Genomic DNA, 15,488 nt, shown 5'->3' with positions numbered 1-15,488 from the left:
CATACAGCTTCTGGGCCATGTGGCCAGCATGACTAAGCCGCTTCTGGCGAACGAGAGCAGCGCATGGAAACGCCGTTTACCTTCCCGCCGGAGTGGTACCTATTTATCTACTTGCACTTTGACGTGCTTTCAAACTGCTAGGTTGGCAGGAGCAGGGACTGAGCAATGGGAGCTCACCCCATCGCGGGGATTCGAACCGCCAACCTTCTGATTGGCAAGTCCTAGGCTCTGTGGTTTAACCCACAGTGCCACCCGCCCATCCTGTATTTTTGTATGTTATTCTTCTCCCCAACTTATCTATTTTTTGATAAGCCTGGGTGGGCTTGAACCACTAACCTTCTGGTTAGCAGCCAGATGCACTGACCTGCTCACTTCAGTCGCCCTTTTACAGGTGCCACAGAATACCCATCCTGTATTTTTTGTATGTTATTCTCCCAAACTTAACTAATTTTTTCTATTCCTTCCCCCTCCTAACACACATATATGCACATTACTTGGCTGTAGAACAGCCCTGTAAAATCCAAGTGCAACTTGGAAAGGCTGAGTTCAGGTTTGTGCGTTCTTCTAGGAAAGTGCAAATTAGGTTGGTTCGCCTTCAAAAATACAATCTGAATTTGACCTCGCCCCCTCCCATCCCTGCATATCAGTGGTCCTAGCAATGTTTGTGATTGTTCTCCCAGACATTTCTGGAGAAATGTGTTGCTCAGTCCACAGTAGGCCGTTTTGAAGATCCTACCCCCCCACAGAGTATTTTCCTCACCAGAGTTTCTTTTCTACGGATACCTTTCTCTTGTACGTGAGAAATATAGGGGGTGACGTGTGTATGTGTATGTTTGCATTTAATGTATCAGCCTCTGAAGACGGTTCAGAAACTTCAGCTGGTGCAGAATTCAGTAGCCAGGTTGTTCACCAGAGCAAGACTTCTTCATGTGTCACCTCCTTGAGAGGTCCAGCGGCTGGCAGCACGAGAACGGGGTCTTCTCTGCAGTGGCTCCCCTCTGTGGAATGCTCTCCTCAGGGAAGTTCACATGGCGCCTTCATTATACACCTTTAGGCGCCAGGCAAAAACGTTCCTTTTTAACAAAGCCTTTTGTTGATCCGATTGACATCCTATGCCCTTTTAAAATGTGTTTTTTTGTGTGAGGGAGGTGTGCTTTTGGGTTGTTGTTTTTATTTCTATTAGGTATTTTGTGGTTTTATATCTTGATTTTATTCTGTGAACCGCCCTGAGACCCCTGGGTATAGTGTGGTATATAAATTCTAATTATTATTATTATTATTATTATTATTATTATTATTATTAATACTAGAGCATTTAATCAGGCCTCAGCCTACAGAGGAGGGGGGTAAATGCTCTCCCTCTAAACCCTGTCACACAAACTGTGTTGCCACTGGAAATCAGTTGTTAGTCCTGGGAGGGAAGCAACATTAGAAGAGTCTAGACCAGGGGTCAGCAAACTTTTTCAGCAGGGGGCCAGTCCACTGTCCCTCAGATCTTGTGGTGGGCCAGACTATATTTTGAGGGGGGGGGATGAACGAATTCCTATGCCCCACAAATAACCCAGAGATGCATTTTAAATAAAAGCACACATTCTACTCATGTGAAAATACCAGGCAGGCCCCACAAATAACCCAGAGATGCATTTTAAATAAAAGGACACATTCTACTCATGTAAAAACACGCTGATTCGTGGACCATCCGCAGGCCAGATTTAGAAGGCGATTGGGCCGGATCCGGCCCCCAGGCCTTAGTTTGCCTACCCATGGTCTAGACTCTAAACCAAGTCAAAGGCTCATCAGCCAGCATCTATTCTCGCAGGATGGAACCCAGCCTATGCGAAGCCTGCAAGCTGCAACCCAGTTCAACAGTGTTCTCCCCACATGGGATACTTGCCCTTTCTCTCAACAAACAAAAAGCCTCAAATTTGTAACCTTTCTTCAAAAGGGAGCAACTCCAAGCTTTATGGGAGGTTTATGGTTGTTTATTCATGTTTCATGGTGGCAATTTAAAAAGGGGGGGGGGTGCCTCCGCATGTTTGCATTTTGATCACTCTCTTATTTATTTTTCTACACTTACTTTCTGTTAACATTCAACCACATGAGTCAGCAAAGGAGTTAGGAGGGAGGGGAAGCCTGGCTGAAAGGAATTGACTTAGCGCCGCACAACAATTCAAAAGTGTTTTGTAAAATATGTGGGCAGCATATTGAGGGGAAAGTTTCATAAGCCACCGCAGGCTGTTCTCCAGCAAATAGATTCTGCCGAGCAGTTGAATAACCGCAGAAGACCCTTTTGCTCTCGGAGGTTCGTAATCCTCACATTCCATTTTAAAGAAACAAATGCATTCCTGGGGGTAGTTTGCCTCTCTGTGTTACCATTAAGGACTCCTCCAGCTGACATGAGCATTCATCCAGATTTGCTTGTACAACGCTTGCCGGGCAATTGGACCACATCCGGTCTTTCCTGAACATTCATTCTGATCTGTTTAGAGGCAAATTATATGACAAGGAGCATCCATCCTGATTTGCCCTCAGGTCGTACCATCAATCATTCATTCAGCCCAATGCTTTTCAGTGGATTTCCCCATCACTTTCCTAACTGCAAATGTCCCATTTTGTTCTATAAAAGTGGATTTGTTGTACAAGCGTGACAGACTGCTTTCATCTGCTATTTTACATTTGTATTTTATTGTGGAAATTCTAGGTTCCTCCTCCTTCTAACTTTTGATCTTTTCTCCTTTTTGCCTGTCCATTCATTGTCTTTTCTTCTACTGTGATCCTAGTTTAAGATTTCTTTCCCGCCTTGTCCCACATTTTCTCCATATGTCCACATATCTCTTAAAAGGTAAAGGAACCCCTGACCATTAGGTCCAGTCACGGACGACTCTGGGGTTGCGGCGCTCATCTCACTTTATTGGCCAAGGGAGCCGGCGTACAGATTCCGGGTCATGTGGCCAGCATGACTAAGCCGCTTCTGGCAAACCAGAGCGGTGCACAGAAACGCCGTTTACCTTCCCGCTGGAGCGGTACCTATTGATCTACTTGCACTTTGACGTGCTTTCGAACTGCTAGGTGGGCAGGAGCAGGGACCGAACAACGGGAGCTCACCCCATCACAGGGATTCGAATCGCCAACCTTCTGATTGGCAAGTCCTAGACTCTGTGGTTTAAGCCACAGTGCCACCTGCGTCCCCCACATATCTCTTAAAGGTCTGCAATTCCTGAAGACTACAGGTGCAGGGAACCTCAGACCCAGGGCCCAAAGGTGGCCCCCAAGACACTGTCTGGCCCTGGAATTCTCCCCAGCCACAGCCTTCACTGACCCTTCATTGTCTCCCAAGTGCTTTTGCCTGGCTGAAAATATGTATTTGAACTCTGAGAATGCTTCTTTCCTTGTGGCCCTCAGGCTGAAACATATTCCCTATCCCTGTTTTACCATGTAAGATTCATATTCCTAGATTTCCCCATCTTTTCCCCTTCTAGTTAGGACTCAGCTTCCTTAATCTGTTTATGGGGGCCCAAAATGTGTTGTTTTTTGTGTGCGTTTCCTTTCAGAGAACTAGTTCTGCTCACTCACTTAAAGGGGATTGAAACAAAACTGTAAATTAAATAGTTAAATAAGTACTTGGTACGTATAAGCTAATATACTGTAGGAGCATAAAATTAATCATCACACCACCATCTGCAAGTAAGGAAATACATCAGCCATCTGACAGTGAAGATTCATTAGCACATTAGAGAATAAAGATTCATTAGCAAGAGCAGAGGAGAGAAGGGAAAGAAGGAGGAAAGGGGGGACGACAAAAAAAATGTTTGTTTTATTATTTACATGGTTCTCCCCCCCGCGGATGACGCGGGTGGCGCTGTGGGTTAAACCACAAAGCCTAGGACTTGCCAATCAGAAGGTTGGTGGTTCGAATCCCCGCGATGGGGTGAGCTTCAGTTGCTCGGTCCCTGCTCCTGCCAACCTAGCAGTTCGAAAGCACATCAGAGTGCAAGTAGATAAATAGGTACCGCTCTGGCGGGAAGGTAAATGCCGTTTTCGTGCGCTGCTCTGGTTTGCCAGAAGCAGCTTAGTCATGCTGGCCACATGACCCAGAAGCTGTACGCCGGCTCCCTTGGCCAGTAAAGCGAGATGAGCGCCACAACCCCAGAGTCGGCCACGACTGGACCTAATGGTCAGGGGTCCCTTTACCTCACCCCCTCCTCATTTTGATTCCTGCAACTAGCCCATGCGGTAGGCTGGGCTTAGAGGCAATGACTGGTGTGCTTTGTGGCTGAGTGGGGATTTTAACCCTAATCCCAGTCCAAAACCCTCAACACTATACCACACCAGCTGTTATTGTTATATTAGTCCAAATAGTCGTATTGTTACGAAATATCCAGTTAATTCTGTTACCACCTATAATACTGCAAATTTCAGGTCTCTCCTTTAACCAGTATGAACCCTTATAATCTTGTTCGTTTTGGTGGCGCCTGTAACAAAAAAAGAAAGAACAGAAGATTATCTTCTTGAAGAGAAAGTTATAAATAGATGTCAGTGACACAATTCTTCTATTCCTTCTCCCTGTTAGTACTCAGTAGGGCAAGAGGTGACCATCCACAGACCAGATTTTGCCCAGTCACTGATCACAGGCGGTACCCAATTAAGTTGTACTCAAAGTAGACGCACTGAAGTTAATGGGGCTAAGTGAGTCATGCCCATGCATTTCATTGGGTCTACTCTGAGCAAAAGTTGTTTATTCATTTAACAGATGTGTAAGCTGCTGCACAGTTTGGGGCAATGGCGCTGTGGGTTAAACCACAGAGCCTAGGACTTGCCAATCAGAAGGTCGGCGGTTCGAATCCCCACGACGGGGTGAGCTCCCATTGCTCGGTCCCTGCTCCTGCCAATCTAGCAGTTCAAAAGCACGAAGTGCAAGTAGATAAATAGGTACTGCTCCGGCAGGAAGGTAAATGGCATTTCCGCGCACTGCTCTGGTTCGCCGGAAGTGGCTTAGTCATGCTGGCCACATGACCCGGAAGCTGTACGCCGGCTCCCTTGGCCAATAAAGCGAGATGAGCACAGCAACCCCAGTCGGCCACGACTGGACCTAATGGACCTTTATGAGATAAAAAAAAATAGAAGGCAATCTCTTTAAAAAGAGCAGAACCATTTCTAAAGATGTACTGCTAATATCTCATAAATGGAGGGGTCACACTGTGGGGGGGGGTTGTGCCAATGTGGTACCCCCCCCAGGGGTGAGTGCACTAGCCACAACCCCCTGGCACTGTAGGCATTTGATACTAGAGAAACCCCTTTGAGAAGGACATTGCAGGATTAAAAGCTAGGTTACCTTAATCACTGTTGACATCTTTTCGCGAACTGTGCTGAAGACAATTTAGATGAGTTCTGACACCGTGAATCGTGCCGCGTCAGATGGGGAGCGGTGAAAGGAACAAGAAGGAATTCCTGTTTCCCCTTTGAACAATGCAGCTAAAGAGGAATGAGTAATGTTTTTCCAGCCCTCTCATTTGCTTCTGATTCAGGCTGTTTAGCTCTTTGGCACTAACTGCAACTCTGGCATTAAAAATAGAAGCCATAATTCAAAACTTCAACAATTCCCCCCCTTTTTTTAAAAAAAAAAGAAGAAGAAGTGCTCATTTGTCTATTGTAAAGAGATATATTTTTTCATTCCGCAGTAAGCGTCCCAGAAACAGATATTAAACAATTTGCTCATGGTTGTTTAATAACACGCAGCATTTATAGATCCTCTTTTCTTCTTTTACTCTTTGAAGCGCTTTATGTACATCGTTGCAATTGTCCTTTCCAATTCCCTGGGAATTGGTTCCCTGGGGGTATGGACTGGGTGCTTAACAGCTCAGGGAATTGTAGCTCCAAGAGGGAAATAGGGGTCTCCTAACGACTCTCAGCTCCCTGAGCAAATTATAGCTCCCAGAATGCTTTGCGGGGAGCCATCATTGTTTAAAGTGTTGTGTTAATGTTTTAGATACAGTGGTGCCCCGCAAGACGAATGCCTCGCAAGACGGAAAACCCGCTAGACGAAAGGATTTTCCGTTTTGGAGGTGCTTCGCAAAACGAATTTCCTATGGGCTTGCTTCGCAAGACGAAAATGTCTTGCGGGTTCCTGCGGGGTTTTTTTCCTTCCCCCCCCCCCTTTTTCTAAGCTGCTTATCTGCTTATCCGCTAAGCCGATAAGCCGCTAAAAGCCGCTGATAGCGCTAATCCGCTAAGCCGTCAATGGGCTTGCTTCGCAAGACGAAAAAACCCTAGACGAAGAGACTCGCGGAACGGATTAATTTTGTCTTGCGAGGCACCACTGTATAGGTGCAGATGTGGCCTTGATAGCGCTTGGCACCTGCAGTTTTTATATGTGTTAGCAGTATGGGGGGCGGTCGCTGCCCTCTTCCTTGGCAGCCCCTCTTTATTCCAACACATACACATGCAGAATTGAATCTGTGGTGGTACTGTTATTGCAGAAGCCATGGGGAATGTTCACTGCCTTTTGATTTAACTTATGCACTATTACCTTCTAAAGAAGGTAAAGGCAGTAAGACTGTTGAGCGCAAAGTCAAGAGTAGTGGTTCTCAGGGAGTGGCCTGCCACACTGGTGTGGCAGGAGAGGATGGCAAGTGTGGCAGGAAGATTCAAGGACAATCAAAAAAACATTTAAACCAGGGGTAGGCAACCTAAGGCCCGGGGGCCGGATGCAGCCCAATCGCCTTCTCAATCCAGCTCGCGGGTGGTCCAGGAATCAGCGTGTCTTTACATGAGTAGAATGTGTCCTTTTATCTCTGGGTTATTTGTGGGGCATATGTGTTAAGTTAAAAAAAAAAAAAGTAGAGACATCACCTTGCCAACAAAGGTCCGTATTGTTCAAGCTATGGTTTTCCCAGTAGTGATGTATGGAAGTGAGAGCTGGACCATAAAGAAGGCTGATCGCCGAAGAATTGATGCTTTTGAATTATGGTGCTGGAGGAGACTCTTGAGAGTCCCATGGACTGCATCCATTCTGAAGGAAATCAGCCCTGAGTGCTCACTGGAAGGACAGATCCTGAAGCTGAGGCTCCAATACTTTGGCCACCTCATGAGAAGAGAAGACTCCCTGGAAAAGACCCTGATGGGAAAGACTGAGGGCACAAGGAGAAGGGGAAGACAGAGATGGCTGGGTAGTGTTTTCGAAGCTACTAGCATGAGATTGACCAAACTGCGGGAGGCAGTGGAAGACAGGAGTGCCTGGCGTGCGCTGGTCCATGGGGTCACGAAGAGTCGGACATGACTAAATGACTAAACAACAACAACAACAACATGTGTTAAGTTGTGGGTGAACATATCAGACAACACAGCGATTCTTCAAACAGCTCTTGTTTATTCACAGGCCCAGAACAGAACTGGGCTGAAGAGTTCAGCCAACCTGCTTATATAGAGCTCAACTACAAAGCAACAGTAACAACCTTCTGTAACTATCCAATCACTGAACATCACTTTCAATTCCTTATTTGCATATGTGGACCTGAGTGAAAACTACCTACAGTATCCCCCTGCTGGCCCAGGATGAGAACTTCAGTACATAACAATAGGAATTTGTTCATTATTATTTTTTCAAAATATAGTCCGGCTCACCACATGGTCTGAGGGACGGTGGACTGGCCTACGGCTTGAAAAGGTTGCTGACCCCTGATTTAAACATTTCAGTATAATATAGTACAGTACAGTATAGTATAGGGCTGTGTGATATATCGATGCCTCGTCCAAAATCGGTTTGAAGTCCGTATTGTGATATCAGTTTCATAATTTTTTGAACTGGCAATATATCGCCAATCATGATGTGTGTGTTTGTGTGCTATGCAAAAATCGCAATGTGAGGGGGAAACAGTGAAGCCAGCCCATGCTTCTACAGAACTCCATCCTTCTTTCAGACATTGTGATATATCAGTTTGTCGTGATGTTTAGCTGGTGATATATCGTGATGCTGAAAACCAAATATTGCTCAGCCCTAGTATTGTATTGTATAATATGTGGCGCTGTGGTCTAAACCAATGTTTCCCAACCTTTGGTCTCTAGCTGTTTTCAGACTACCATTCCCATCACCCCTGACCACTGGTCTTGATAGCTAGGGGTGATGGGAGTTGTAGTCCAAAAAGAGCTGTAGACCAAAGGTTGGGAAACACTGGTCTAAACCACTGAGCCTCTTGGGCTTGCTGATCAGAAGGTCGGCGGTTCAAATCTGTGCTATGGGGTGAGCTCCTGTTGCTTTATCCCAGCTCCTGCCAACCTAGCAGTTCGAAAGCACATCAGTGCAAGTAGATAAATAGGTACCGCTGCGGCAGGAAGTTTCCGTGTGCTCTGGTTTCCGTCACAGTGTTCCGTTGCGCCAGAAGTGGTTCAGTCCTGTTGGCCACATGACCCAGAAAGCTGTCTGTGGACAAACACCGGCTCCCTCAGCCTGAAAGCGAGATGTGTGCCACAACCCCATAGTCATCTTTAACTGGACTTAACCATCCAGGGGTCCTTTACCTGTATCATATATATATATGCAGAATATGGATAGATACCTTTTCAAAATGAAAGCAAGACCATGGCTTCTTTACGTTGATGAGGAGATGAGAGTTCATTTGTCTCAAATTAGACCGAATATAACTTTTCGTTGAGTTTGTACACATACTTAAGGTACATCTATAAGAGGCTCATTTATAATTATTATAAAGTAGGCAACCTCGGCCCTCCAGATGTTTTGGGACTACAATTCCCATTATCCCTGACCACTGGTCCTGTTAGCTAGGGATCATGGGAGTTGCAGTCCCAAAACATCTGGAGGGCTGAGGTTGCCTATGCCTGTCTTAGAGATTCCCTAACTGCACAACTGTTAACTTATTCATCTGACTTAATTAGTCAACTAAACCTTGCAGGCTTAATAATAACTATTTGTGGATTTCACCCCAAAGTCAGCTTCAGCAGATGGATTCAGGACTTTTGCAAAGGAAGGGAGGTTTAAATCCCCCCTCAACCCCAACCCATGCCTGTTCTGACCCCATTAATTATCAGCCCCTTCCACCTTTGAGCTGATAGAATTTGCATTTTAAAAGTACAGCTCTCTGCGCATTTGATGCAGATACACATTCAAAGTCAGGTGCACTTTCGTCCTGACGTCAGAGACGGTAGTGCGGGAAGAGCTTTTGATGGAGCACACCCAGTCAACACATTTCTTCCCTGCGTAGGTGGACTGAAATAATTTAGATCGAAAGTGGGAAGCGGGAATGATGGCAGCAAAGAAAAAGGGCCACAGATCGAGTGCATGGTGCAGTGGGGAGAGGCGATGTATGAAAAAAGCATTTCATCTTCTTCCTTTATTCTGAGCTATTAAGCCTTAGACTGAGTCAGATCTCTGGTCCATCTAGTTTGGTGCTGTCTCCACCAACTTGGCAGATCAGCAAAGGTGACTGTGAACATTTCAGAAGATCAATTTGCAGTGCTATGCATTCCGCCAGGCGTCGATCCATTGACACCTTCTGAAGCAGATACCCATTTTTGCAAAGCAATTGCCTCTCATTTAATGTTTGTTTTTTGCTTGTTGTTGCATACATTGGTCTGCAGACTTTACCCCACAATGTGCCTCTTTGTACGCATTACTTGACTAGAGAACTGCATTGCTAAATTCGAGGAACCACAGATTTTGCAGGATGCCTGTGTTTCTGTTATCACTCTGTTTCTGAAACTGTGGCTTTGGTAAGGTAAAGGTAAAGGAACCCCTGACCGTTAGGTCCAGTCGTGGACAACTCTGGGGTTGCAGCGCTCATCTCACTTTACTAGCCGAGGGAGCCGGCGTACAGCTTCCGGGTCATGTGGTCGGCATGACTAAGCCGCTTTTGGCAAACCAGAGCAGCACACGGAAACACCGTTTACCTTCCTGCTGGAGTGGTACCTATTTATCTACTTGCACTTGACATGCTTTTGAACTGCTAGGTGGCCAGGAGCAGGGACCAAGCAACGGGAGCTCACCCCGTCACGGGGATTCGAACCTCCGACCTTCTGATCTGCAAGCCCTAGGCTTTGGTAGGTCTGGCTTTAAATGCAGTGAATCTGCTTTCTCTCCTCCCCTGTGGTCAAAGTGTCCCTCCAGGATTTCTAACAGGGGACAGCAGGGGTTGAACCTGTGACGTTCTCCATGCCAAGCAGTTGCTCTGGCACTAAGCTGGGGCCATTTCATGTGTTACTGTTCCCACAATGCATGTTTACCTGGGGAAAGCAGATTGGTGTATTTCTAGTCAGAGAATAAAATACAGCCAGATTGATTCGCCCAAGGGAATCTCTGTAGTTTGATTTGTGCGCATGAGAGTGTGGGCAGAGAAGCATCGAGAGCAAGAAGATGGGGTGTTTGGTTTGATTGCCAAGTGTGTGGGGGAAGCCTGATACTCTGTTTTGCCAGGGGGGTGGGATTGAATCTACTTCACATTTTATGACTGACATTATTAGCGTTCGTCAATATCTTTCCAGAAGGTCATTTGAAAGAGCCATTAAGTAAGTTCGAGTGGGTCTGTTCATATTTTCCTGCTTTCCTGCTTTTTTTTTTGTTTTTTAACACAGCCTTTTCTGTAGGGAAAGGAACAATTGGCAGTTGCATGGCCTTTTTGCAAACTTGTCGTTTTGAAAAAGCCTCTTCTGCAAATGAGGGTGACTATTGTTATTATAATTATCTATTAAAGTTATATATTGCTTTTCATCCAAAGCTCTCGGGGTGGCTCGCAGCATAAAATACAGAATAAAACCACAAAGTACATAATACAAACAAGAACCAACCAATAACCGCCCCCGCCCCCGCCCCCCACTCCCACAAACACATTTAAAAAGACTACTTTCTTTTCTTTCTTTTTCGGAAAAAAGAAAAGAACGGAGCCAAAAGGCCAAACAGGTTCAGAGAGCAGCAGTCCCACTGTTCATTACATGAAACCAGAACTCATCACATCTGGTGACTTTTTCAGATGAGGCTACTGAATGCGCAGAACTGCACAAGGCAGGAAGGGAATCATGGATGGTAGCCAACTCACATGTCCCAACAGTCTAAGAATTTCCATGGAACGTCCCTCCCAGCTTTCCTGCCTGTATGTGCCTCTCCTTCTCACCAATTCTGCTCCAGGGGATTTTTTTTCCGGGGTCCCCTTAGAATATCTTGCAGGGGTTGGCTAGGAGAGAGGGAGAAGGCCCATTGCACAAGCTGGAAATGGGGTGTTACACTTGGGGCTACTTTGCACATAACCCTGTGCCTTTCTGCCTTGTCCATTGGCTGCAGTTGGCATGGTCAGAAGATCTCAGGTTCAATCTTCACAATCTCCAGGATGCTGTCAGTGGCTCCTGGCTGGTTGCCCAGGAAAGTATAAAGAAAAGGAAGAGTTTCCTACCGTCCTTTTTCATTTCAATCTTTACAGAGAAAGGCTATAGAATGCAGCCTGTTGGATAATGGTGGTGTCCCGTGTGAATCTCCACACACACACCCGTCTCTCCACTTCCTCATTCATCATCATCATCTCCTCTTCGGGTGCTGCTATATGCCCTCTGTCTTTGAGCTCTTTGTTCTCCTACTTTTAAGGCTCGCCGGTTTCTGGGAGATGGAGGGTCTGGAATGCTTTCTAGTGACAACGTGTCAACCAGCTGCTGCTTTGGTTCTCCCATTATTTCCAAACTTTCCCCCTCATCTGCCTCTGAGCTGTAACCTCCTGCAAGCCCCTGTTGTAAATCTATGCTGCCTTCCTCTTCTTCCTCCCAATGACCAGTCCCAAGTAGGCTTGGGGATATCACCTGTTCTCACAGACTGGTTGGACTCAGAGGAATTCTCAGCTAGAGAACCCCCAGGAAAGAAGGCTAAGAGCCCTGCGAGTGGTGGTTGGACAAAAGGTAAAAGGTAAAGGACCCCTGGATGGTTAAATCCAGTCAAAGGCGACTATGGGGTTGTGGCACTCATCTCGCTTTCAGGCCAAGGGAGCCGGCGTTTGTCCACAGACAGCTTTCCGGGTTATGTGGCCAGCAGGACTAAACCGCTTCTGGTGCAATGGGACACCGTGACAGAAACTAGAGTGCACAGAAACGCCGTTTACATTCCCACCTCAGCAGTACCTGTTTATCTACTTGCACTGGTGGGCTTTCGAACTGCTAGGTTGGCCGGAGCTGGGACAGAGCAACGGGAGCTCACCCCATCGCAGGGATTCAAACCGCTAACCTTCTGACCGGCAAGCCCAGGAGTATTGCATGGGGGAAGTCAAGCTACAGCTGTGCCTTCCCCCTGTGCTGCATTCTTCTCCAGAGCCTTAAGGACAACAACTTTCCACTTTCTCATGGCCTGTAGGAAGCTGTCTCATATCAGGTTGGCTCACTGGTCCATCTGGCTTAGTATCATCTATGCTGCTTGCAGGAAACCCTTGCAGCCGCTAAACTACAATTCCCACCATCCCCAGCCATTGGCCATGCTGACTGGGGCTATTGGGAGTTGTAGTTCAGCCATATCTGGAGAGCCAAAGGTCCTCCACCTCTGTTCTATGCTGATTGGTATTGACACTCTAGTGTTTCAGAAGTGAATCTTTCCCAATTCTACTAAAGGGGATAGAATTTGGGTGCTTATGCATGCCCAACATGTGTTCTGAAAGCTGTCCCAAGAGGTTACTTATCTGCTTCTAATATTTCTTGCAAACTCTTCCTTTTTGGGCCATAGCCAACGAAAACGACTTCGGGCGGCTTCGTTGCACAGCGCCTAAAAGCTATTTGACATTATAATCAGATGCAGAATGGAATAGTCATTGATTTTCTTTAAGATTCTCCTGCTTTTACATCATTAAGCGGAGGAAGGAAAACAGACCTGACGGGGAATCAAAACCGTAACGTGGAAATCTATTAATACCCTTTCAATAAAAGCCATGTCCTGCTTCTTGCTCTCTTCGGTCTCTGACCTCAAACCCTCAGCAGTTGTTAGCAAACTGGCTGCGAGTGAGAGAGACAGAATGATTTTGCTCATCCAAGATGGCTTCCTCGTTGTCTCCTGTGACACTAGGACAGGAGTAGGCCTGTCTGGGCCTCTCTGTGTGGCCATGGAAACTCTACCTGGGCCACCCTGATCGACACGCTCCTAGAGTGTTCGGTCTGGGAGGAATGTATTCTTGGATCGGGACCATGCCTCTTCGTTGCCTAGATAGAAAAGGGTTTGTGTATGTATGGAACCCTCTGAATTTTGGGTGGTTGAAATGTAATCTAGGATAAGAGAGACATGCATTTATCCCCCTCACTTTAAGCCTCCTTAATCGTACATGCCTAAGTTTGTGGTATGTGCATCAATCATTCCAGCAAATGCTGGCCTTAAAGGTGACCCAGCAACATTTCTTCAATGAAAATAGGTATGTCTAATAATAATAATAATAATAATAATACCCTGTCCACTCTGGGCAGCTTCCAACATATATAAAAACAAAATAAAACATTTAAAAAAATAAAAAAATTAAAAGAAACCTTCTCTATAAAAGGCTGCTTTCTGACGTCTTCCAAAGAATGTACAGTGATACCTCGGGTTAAGAACTTAATTTGTTCTGGAGGTCCGTTCTTAACCTGAAACTGTTCTTAACCTGAGGTACCACTTTAGCTAATGGGGCCTCCCGCTGCTGCCGCACCACCACCGTGCGATTTCTGTTCTCATCCTGAAGCAAAGTTCTTAACCCAGGGTACTATTTCTGGGTTAGCAGAGTCTGTAACCTGAAGCGTCTGTAACCTGAAGCGTCTGTAACCCGAGGTACCACTGTACAGTCATACCTTGGTTTTTGAACAGCTTAGTTTTGGCTCCCAAATGCCGCAAACCCGGAAGTGACTGTTCCGGTTTGTGAACTACTTTTGGAAGCCAAACATCCGATGGTGCTTCCACAGCTTCCAATTGGCTGCAGGAGCTTCCTACAGCCAATCAGAAGCCGTGTTTTGGTTTCCGAACGTTTTGGAGGTTGAACGGATTTCTGGAACAGATTCTGTTTGCCTTCCAAGGTCCAACTGTATAGCTACTTATACCCTTGGCTTGGGGGTCACATAACTCCATACCCTCCAACATTTCCCCAGTGAAAATAGGGACGTCCAAAGGGAAAGCAGGACATTCTTTGATCAAATCAGAAACCGGGATGGTTTCTGTAAATCCAGGACTGTCCCTGGAAAATAGGAACGCATGGAAGGTCTGCACTGTTATTTATTTATTTATTACTTTTATTTTGGCTACCTTGGCCATGAGTCCAAAACCCTGGTTTCAAATCTAGAGGGACCCAATGCAGAGGTTCTTGTATATTTCAATAGCCTTGCAGGAGATAATATCTCAGCCTTCCCAGCTGCACCCATTAAAATTCTGTCTTCAGCATAAATACTTTAAAATGTGCAGGAGCTTTTGATTGCATCTGTTTACCCTCATTTTCTGCTTTGGCTTCTCTGCCTGGTCATCCTGTAGGGAAAGACCACCACTTCTCTGAAACAGATGCTGCTTCTTAAACACAAGCAAACAGCCCCACCATGCAGGAAATCCAGATTTGCCCCATCGCTGGGTTGGGGAAGCTGGTCCTGTTGGATTTCTGCCTGGTAGGCAGCTGCTACAAGCAAAGAGCCTCTGTTGGCCAAAAAAGGTGACTATAGTGTAGGGAAATGGGCTGGCAGCTTGCCTTCAAGAACAATCCAAGTCTTATTCCAACACACATGCCCAGTTACTAAGAAAACCCGAAACCTGATCTATCTTGGGGGGTCTAGGGAGCAACTTAGCAACTGCCTGTGCCTTTGTAGGAAAGGCTGCTTCTCTCTTTAGAACCGCAGGTCAGGATTTTTTGTTTTCTCTTGGCATTTGGGTAGTCTCGAAATACTGCAAGAGAGATGAAGGTGAAATAGACCCACTGGCTTCGAGAAGATGGAAACAGATTTTTGGTCATCGTTATGCAGCGGCCGAGCCGAGGCCCTATTCTGCCCTCCGCTTCCCCTGCCAAATCTTCTGAATGGCGGGGCAAGTTCATGAATGAACCAATGAATAACCATTTCTTTTTTTCAAAGCCAGTTCCCCATACAACGTTTTCAAAGCACCCACCCCATTTCGCTCCCCCTCCCCACAGCTTTCTCTGCTTTGGCTAGCTGGCAGGCCAGAGCGCTCACAGTTCTGGGCGTCTCTCGCCTCCCTCCCCGTCAACGTTTATTTGTGTCCTACCTCTGAATCGCAAGAAGCTAATCGGAAAGCGTTTGTGGAGCAATGATTCACAGGAGGAAGGGTGCTGAGCCAAGCCCTGTTTTTTGCTAGCCTGCTTCTATCATGGGAAATCAGAGGTGGTGGAGAATTAGATTTGACCTGCCTCTCCACCCACCCACCCAACTGTTGTTGTCGTTAATATTTCATTTATAAAAAGATAGGACACTGGCAAACTGGAACGTGTCCAGAGGAGGGCAACCAAAATGGTTAAAGGCCTGGAAACGATGCCTTATGAGGAACGGCTAAGGGAGCTGGGCAT

General features: G+C 46.2%; 1 protein-coding gene across 1 annotated transcript in view; it reads left to right on the top strand.

Moving 5' to 3' along the window:
* Nucleotides 1–15,488, top strand: part of TNFAIP8L3 (TNF alpha induced protein 8 like 3) — a 57,853-nt gene that overhangs the window by 18,230 nt on the left and 24,135 nt on the right. The window lies entirely within an intron of this gene.

The sequence above is a fragment of the Podarcis cretensis genome (genome assembly GCF_951804945.1).
Source record: "Podarcis cretensis genome assembly, chromosome: 14".
NCBI classification, from domain to species: Eukaryota; Metazoa; Chordata; class Lepidosauria; order Squamata; family Lacertidae; genus Podarcis; species Podarcis cretensis.
The sequence above is the reverse complement of the archived record's forward strand: the minus strand, read 5'-3'. Positions and strand labels throughout refer to the sequence as shown.